Here is an 8,835-nt window from a genome sequence, read left to right as displayed (position 1 = left end):
TTTCCTGGTGCCACCTGGCAACAAAGATGGGGAGAATGTTGGGGAGTTCAAACCACTCTGATCCCTAAATGCTGTTCAGACAATCTTTTTCGATTAGTATTGTGTGTGGAATTTCTGCCTTCTGGTCAGTCAGAAAATACTTGGGGGTTTTTTTCCTAATGGTCCCATATCTGTTCAGAGGTGAATTCAGGAAGTACCAAGATAAATGGAAGGGTTTTACTTAACTGCTAAGTAGGCTTTTCTAAATCTCCTATGCTGTACAGTTTGCATTAGTTTTAGATTAAGTTTATTTTTTAGATTATCCACACTGGTTCAGCAATCCCTTCTAAAGCCCAAACGATGTAATAAATAATGGCTGAGAAAATTGGGAGCCAGGCTCCATATGAAAGAATCTTTTTAAGGCACACCAGATGTTCAGAGTGGGAGATTGAATCAGGACATGGGTCCATAAAAGGAGAAGCATAGTAAGTGAAACTTATTTTATCAAATTCCTCTTCAAAAATTCCCATCATGCCTCACCACTATTAGAATAGTTCTGTAGGGGAAGCCATGAATCCATTAGATAGCCCATACTTACTGAACCACCACCTTGTCTTCTACACTTCAAGGTGAGCTTTTCTTTAATAGTTTCTAGTGCTGTAATAAAAAGAAATGAGCCTGAGATTCTCTAAAGTTCATAGGCAGATAATAGCATGTAAATCAAGGAGTAACTATATTAGTCATGAAAGCTGGTGGGAAAAAAACCCAACTAACTAAAATAACTAACTCACATTGATTTCAGTGGGATCAGAATGTCAGCCAACTTCCTGCCAATGCTAATACCAGTCTCTACCTCCTTATATGGGAGGAATTTGTGGGGGAAAAAAAAATAAGAGAAATTATGGCCTTGTAGGAGAACGAAATCTTTTTTTACATGACTCAGAACTTCTGGTACCCGTATATATATGGGAAAGGCTACCATTCAGGGCTGCAATTTACACATAGTTGAAGTTCAACTTAAACCTGAAGTTTAAGTTCTTTCTTAAATGTGAAAGCAGCTTGATGCAAGGCTTTGCAGAGTATCGTGGGTTGAGTGATCTTCATCTTCTGTAAAAATCTCAGGTGATGAAACCAAAAGAAAGCAGTTTGATCCTAGCTCAACCCAGCCCAACTTCTCAACTGAAGTTCTTTCCTTTTTTTAAAAAAAGTCTGAAATACAAGACACACCTTCATTCAAAACAGGTGGGAGACCCAACTCATCAGACAAAACTTACTCCACTACTTTCCTTAAATTCCCTCTGTAGCCTGTGGTAAAAGTAGAGTAGGAGGAAGCAAGAGGAAAGATATGGACACAGAAACCTGGGAGCAGGACCTGAAATTAGGAAGTGTTGTTCCTCTGGAGGACACAGAAGAAAGGCAGGTCACTCAGAACTCCCTAACATTGGATGGTGTCAGTACGTGCCTCATGCCTTCACCCTTATTTGTGTTGTGGCTGTACATGGTTTTGGCACACGGTGTGTGACAATAATACTATATTATCTTATTCTACTATATCATTTAATACTGTACTATTTTACATACTCACACTATTGCTTGATGGGGGTAAAATACTACAAGCCTGCATTTCTCTTCCTATTATAATGGGAAGAAGCAGGTCTACACATTCACTTCTATAGATGTCTTTTTTCAGGCAAGACTGAGAGAAAAAGGTATCATTAGTCTAATAATGAGTGTGTGAGCTTTTAGCAATTATGTTTTCTCCCTACCTTGCTCCTGGAAAGTACCAGGAACCTATAGGGAAAGAGATTATGAAAGTAAGTTGTATTTTCTCACTAACCTAACGAGTACAGAAACATACAGAGATGGAGTTCCCTTGGCTAATTATTTAGTCTGCAATCACTCTGGTTGTCCCTGCCATGAAACCAAGAAACAGAGAGAGTATAATAAATATAGATTGGTGTTGCTGACCAGGAAAACATGTCACAGTGGGATGACAGAGGCCTCAGGACATGCTATGTAGAAAACTGCATTTAAAACAATGACAAACCCAAATTTAATTATGATTTTAATAAAATTTCAAGCAGAATTTCTAATTTATTTACTATATGGTGAACTGTCTGAGTAAAGTCATGTTGTAAAAATCCTCTTCCTTATTTTAAGGGTTATTAAATAGCTAGACGAATTCGATTGCTTTTGTTTTTGTTATCTATCTTTACTAATTCATAAAATAGGCTTGGGATATAAATCTCTACCCAGACTGAGATCTCTCTTTCCTCTCTCCTTCCTCCCTCCTTCCTCCCTCCTTCCTCCCTCCTTCCTCCCTCCTTCCTCCCTCCTTCCTGCCTTCTTCCTCCCTCTTTCCTCCCTCTTTACTCCCTCTTTCCTCCCTCTTTCCTCTCTCTTTCCTCCCTCTTTCCTCCCTCTTTCCTCCCTCTTTCCTCTCTCTTTCCTCTCTCTTTCCTCTCTCTTTCCTCTCTCTTTCCTCTCTCTTTCCTCTCTCTTTCCTCTCTCTTCTCTCTCACAGTGAAATATTATCTACTGTAGTTATACAGTACTAAAAATTCATTTCAATCCTCTGTAGAATTTCTAACTGTGAGCATCCCTCCTGGACCCCTTCCCCTTAGGGGTGTTAGTTCATGTGTGCTTGAGAAAATCAACTCTAAATAGACATAGCTCAACTGTTTAGTTAAGAAAATCTACTATTAACTACATAACCCTACTGGGACTGGCAATACCTCTTCTTGCACAGTAACAGAGATACTGCAGAAGCATTATCTTGGCTTTTTCCAGTCTGCTTAAACAGCCCTTAAATCTCACTAAAAGAATTAAAGGGGAATTTCAAGCATGCTTTACTGAAAAGGGGTTGCATTTCAGACTTGACTTATCAAAAATAATTAAGCTAAGAACTTTTATATTTTTGGGCAACTCTGGAGAGATGATACCCCAGTTTCATGCAATCCCTATCCTGTCACCTTCCCAAAATAGAGTTTGAGTGGCTATTTTGTTCCCAGCATGCAGCAGAAGCAGCTATTGCTCACTAACCAGGGTGCCTCAGCCCTGTGAAAGCCATAGGCCTCATATCTTGAGAGCCATCTACTGGCACCTCGTCTGTTATCAACATATTGCATATCCACATACCCTGCTCAGTTACAGAGCTGGCATGTAGCAGATTTTACATCTTCCTGCTACGATGGAAATAAGAACTATTTGGAGCAGTCTAAGCTCATAAATCATCTACAGGGGATCTCTCGGAGTCCTTCTTGCACCGGACTCCTCCAAGCCCTCTCTGCTGGTGTACAGTGAGGCAGGGGCTAATGCAGGACAGGGGGGGATTGCAGAGAACTTCTCATAGCTGCTGTGTATTTCTCCTGCACTGCATCTGATAGTAATTGCCTTGCTCCAAAGTTGTGGCACATTTTAGAAAGCAAAGGAAAAACAAGTGACAAGGCTGTGCTCTGGTGAGAGTGTGCTAGTTCCATAGGAAGCAGAAGCTGTTGCCAGTTCTAGTCTGCTTCTTCCATGCTCACCAAGCTGGCACTGAGACCCTCCACTAGGGCTGCAGCAGGAGGGGGATAGACACTCAACCGAGACAACTTGTGCAGCATGGGACATTGGATAATGGATCAGGGTGCATGCTGTGCCTCCAAACCTGATAGGACAGGGTCTGGGAGTGGAGTGGGGTCAGCAAAGACACAGATCATCAGCAGAAGAAAAAAGGGGTTTAGAGGTTGCAGAGAAGGTTGAGTAACTGTGGATATCACAAGCAAAGGGATATCTTGTTCACCTTAAGTTTGGGCCTCCCAGTATTAGTAGATGCAAAAGCCACTTTTCACATGTTGGGCAGGATGTTTTCTCTTTTTGTGCCACAGACCTATGAAAAATTACTCTGCCGCTATTTTCAGAGTACGTGTGAGTGGTGTTTAGGACTGCACTCTGCCTTTAATTCCTCTTCCTTTAAATGGAAGCTATTAAACTTTCTGTTTAAGGCAACAAGGTAGTCTATACTATTCCAGAGCTTTACTTGATGTACTTGACAAATTGGTTTGTTTTTTTTTTTATAAGTTACCTTTTATATGTATCATTTGACATCAATGTTTTAGTGAAGAATCTTCATTTGCATTTTTTACTGTTTTGAGTTGGTATGCCTTCAAATAAAAGTAACTATTATTTAGAAATTGCCTGACTGATCACAAAAAATGTTTCTATCATACACAAGCAATGACATTTCAAATAAAAATTTAATTACATGGAGGGAGCTGTTTTCAGATTTCAACAATATTTTTTTGTACTGCTGTTTTGTTTCATTTAAGGTAAAGTTAAATATATGCGTGACAGCTTGCAAATCAGACAGGAGATTAGTGTGGTTTGGTAGAGGATTATACCTGGCTAAGCATTGGTGCCACACACTCAATTGGAAACAAGATCCGTTTTCATTAGAACATCATATCTGTCTTGCTGTTGGTAGTTTGTTGTGTACAATGTCAGTATTGACAAAACATCTCTTTCAGATCTTGAGACAGGAAATGCCAAATACCTACCTCTTCTGGGCCTCTTCCTCCTCAGATGTGGAATCTACTTTCATAATACCTAAATCATTAGTTTTTATGCGTGTGTGTGTAAAAATTTCTAAGGATGCTGACTTCTGATCCTTGTGCAAATCCTTTTAATGAAATCCTTCAAGAGTCTCAGCACTTTTTCTGTTAGATTTAATTTTTGTTTTGATGTCCCATTCCCAAGGACAATCAAAGACACTCCTGTAGCCCTTTTTCTCTGACCTGAGACAGGACATATGAAGGCTGTCCTTCAGACTTTCACTGCTTAGTGCACCGGACCACACCACCGCTCTGGAATTGCCACTTTGGCACAATACCACAGCAGGGTAGTTGAATTTATCTTAATATTCACCTGGGGCATACAAGTGCCCTTTATGCCCAAAAGCCTCATGTGTGACAGGTAACAGTGTCTTCGGGTGCACACTGAAACTCACACCATGTGCTCGGATACTGTGTCAGGAACATTCATAGTGGCAGTGCATGAAATGCTCAGACATTGCCCATTGATATTTCTCAAAGTAGGGGCAGTGATCTCGGATCTCTGTCCCAACACAAAAGGATACACGTGGGCAGGCTGTTATCTGTTAGAATGATTTAGCAATATATCAGGAGACATGGAGCAGGGCTTACAGATCTGGGCTGGCACAAGGTGCTGAATACGAAATGATTGTTTATTGTTTCATAATACATAAAGGAGGAGTATCAAATGATGTGAGCAGGTGTCAAGTTTAAGAAAGTTGTCTTCTCATATAGTACATGAAGCTCATGACCACAGGTCCTCCTGGCTGCCATATGTTTTTTGTGGTTCATGGGAAATTCATGGGAGTAAAACCTATCAGGACCTATTAGCCACAGGGACGCTAACTCTTGTCCCTGAGCAGTCTCAGCCTGCATGTGAGAGTAAAAACACCACTGTAACCTTGCTCTCTGATCTCCTACTCTTACCTCATATGGGTCCTCTGACATGTAGCTATCTCAGCACAGTGTGTAGTGTCTTCCATGGGCCTTCAGCAATGCTGCCTCTTGCAGGAAATTACTGTCCTCCTTCACTGCATCTGTTAAACAGCTGAGTGGTGCCATCTCCCTGTCCTCAAGGGTCTGCTGGAAACAAGCAGAAATGGCTCATACAGCTCTGTGATGAGCAGTACCACATCTGTCTGTGGTTGGGCTCTCTCCTGTACAGATAGACACAGTTCAGAGGTTTCTGTTGACAGCATTGCCACACAGAGACAGGAGGGATAAGTGAAACTACTTGGGATTTGTGCAGTTAATCTATTACTTCCACTTGGAGGTTTGCAAGAATTGTATAAAGATAGAAGGATACTCTGAAGTCAATTGAAGCGAGGTAAATGTAACTTCTGCAAGCTCCACCTTAATAGAAGGTGAGCCTAAAAATTGACTCTGAAATGCCATTTGAAAGCACTGGTTTATGTCTCTGGGTTGTTTTTCTTTTTCATCAAAGCAGATTTTATTACCTGCTAGGAAGAAAAGCATCCTCTACAATTTCAAAGAGGTAAAGGAGGTAGAAAGACCAGTAGTATGCTAAGGCTGCATATACTTTCACATTATAATCCTTTCATGGTCTTTGTCTTAAAAACAACTCTGGGCAAGAGATCCCAAAGGTAGAAAAAGAAATAATAGATGGATGTTATGTTGCACTGGACATCAGAAATTGTTCACATGGCAAAGAAACTGATGTCACACAGAAATTATATCGGTGAGTAGATGCTGTGGGTTTTCTCCTTGCAGGCCCCAGTTCTGCATTTCCATGTAATAATGTCCTGGGAAAAGAGCTGCAAAAGTAAAGCTCAACAGTAAAGGTTCCCACAACCACCTCTTTCTGTATCAGACTCTTTGAAGGGCTGTCAAGTCATTTAATATGCTGCAGTGCTGTCTGTCCTGGGAGATGGAGGTGATTCTACTTCTGGTAGCAAAATGTCCAGTGCTACAAAAGTGCCTGTAAGAGCAAAGCTCTTTGTAAATCAATCATGGAAAAACACTGTTAAGTTGGTTAACCCTGGTAGTAAAACAGTTATGAATTTCTTCTTCTCCCCTGAAGATGCTCTGTTGTTCTTCAGAAATAAACACTGCTGAATAACCATGACTTTATATAAATAACACACTCCCTCCTACAAGCTGCATGGAATGTTAAAATTCCAGAATGGACTATAAAAAGACATATAAATCTTTAGGATCCATGCGTTTCGCTCCATCTATTAAAACTGAAGGTAAAAGGATCACAGTATTTGTTTGCATTTTCCATGCCCTTTGTGCAATTTTTTCTGACATCAATTTCATGTGTGGAGCAGCACAAAATAGTGTTCCAGTATATATTGCAATACTTTGTTCTGTTTCTTGGCATGTGCTGGCATATTCAGTTGAAAGCAAAGTGTAACACAAGACAGCTTTTTTTGGCAAAACAGGTCACCAAAGTAGTGGAATGCTTCAGTCAAAACTCAAAGTGTGAGACACATTGCTTTAAGGCAAGTTGTCTTTCAGGCAAAGCGGAGACCTTTCTTCATCTTTATACATGAGAAGTCTTACTCTGAAGCAGTTAATTACAATGAAAAATATGGCACTCTTTTCTCATAACTGGCCATGAATTGTACTTGGATTATATACTAGTTCGAGTGAAGAACAAGAGCCATATTTCTCTCACAAGTAAGGGGGGGAAAAGAGTCTGTCACTATGTAGATGAATGCAATCTACTTGTTGTTTATAGACCCAAAGGATCCCTCAGAGCATTAAAAATCCATGTGATATCCAAGAGTGGTATACTTTGCATTTATATGATATGTGATTTAGCTGAAAGCTGTATAAAATCTGTAAAACTGCATGTAGGCAAAGAGCTCCCTACTGCCTGTGCATTCGAGTGAAGCCATGTGTGCTTTTCCTGTACACATGAAAAATAGATGATTATAAAATCTGCTTGAGATTCACAAACTTCTGACAGAAACACGTGTCTAGGCTAAGTGTGCCAATTTTGTTCAACTCAGGCCTGAAAATACATAGATCTGAAATAAGCATTGTTCTTCCATAGTGAGGGGAGAAACTTCAGCGTCATACACAGCAAGTCCATTCAGGTTGTGTCCTTTGCTGGTCTTCTGCTGGTATAGGTAACATCCTTTTCTTCTAGGTTGGGTCTTTCAATGGGCAACTGATCTCACAAGACTTTTCTGGTGGGGTCTTTTAAATGAGACCCACTCTTTTGTCAAGAGGAATTACCACTGAAAATAAGTGACCCCAACACTCCATTCTCTTTAGTATTGGCTGGGACCTTATTTGGGCAAGTCTGTTGTAGGTTAAATAGATTTTTTTTTCTTTTTTTTTTTTCCTAGGAACTAAGACTAGTAGTGGTAGCCTGCAGCAGCTCACACATAGTGTACCTCTCACTTTCTCAAGACTTGTGCAGAGTGGGGTTTGGGATTTTTTTCAGGTCTGTATGGGTGTGTTTCATAAACATGCTGCAGTGTGGTGTCAACAGGGAAGAAGCTAACTCAAATGTCCCTTGTACATTTGGTGGGATTTGTTCTTAGCAGCTGTGGAACTTTGTCGCATTCTTTTAGTGCTCAAGGAAATCATTGTTTGTAAATATTAGCTGAGCTGTAAGAAGCCTTTTTTCCTTGATATTCTTGACCAAGGTTACCTTCCTAGGGCCTTTAGAGATTTCAGACATGGGCTACAAAGTGTTTTAAAGATAAGGATCCATGAACTTAGCTTTATAATCTTTGGATAGAGAAGAAAGAGAACGGGTGTTGTGTACCCATAGCTTGTGTTGCTGAGGAGGTTTTGGTACACTCATCTGTACCATTTGGCTCCTCTCAAGTTCTGGGAAACTTTTTGGAATCTGCAGACTTCCAAGAGCAGCACAGCCAAGATAAAATACAAGTGTGAATAACTGAGGTTGCATAATTCATCGCCAGTACACCATCTCCTAGCCAAGCACAGCAACAGAAGGCATTACTCACAGGCGTGGCTGTGTGGGATTGGGATCAGGTGTAGTCTGGCCCCAGGCCTCCACTGCCAGCTGTTGCTGCCCAGTCCCAGCCTAAGGAGTGCAGTGCACAGCCAGGACAGACCCTGCCCTCCCTCTGAGATCTCTGAGAACCTGAAACAACTCAAACAGCTGCTTTTCATCTGGGAGCTCATCTCCTCTGAACACTGGTACATGTGGCTTGACCACGTGTATTGGATAAAATTGTCTCAGTATCAGCTGCCCTCAAAGCTTCTCATCTGCCTGTTTCTTGTAGTTTCAAAACTGCACAGGCCTCAGAAAAGCTCTGCAAATATTGGATTTAATAAC

Source organism: Chiroxiphia lanceolata, chromosome 7 (assembly GCF_009829145.1).
Source record: "Chiroxiphia lanceolata isolate bChiLan1 chromosome 7, bChiLan1.pri, whole genome shotgun sequence".
Lineage (NCBI taxonomy): Eukaryota > Metazoa > Chordata > Aves > Passeriformes > Pipridae > Chiroxiphia > Chiroxiphia lanceolata.
Note: the sequence above shows the minus strand (reverse complement) of the source record.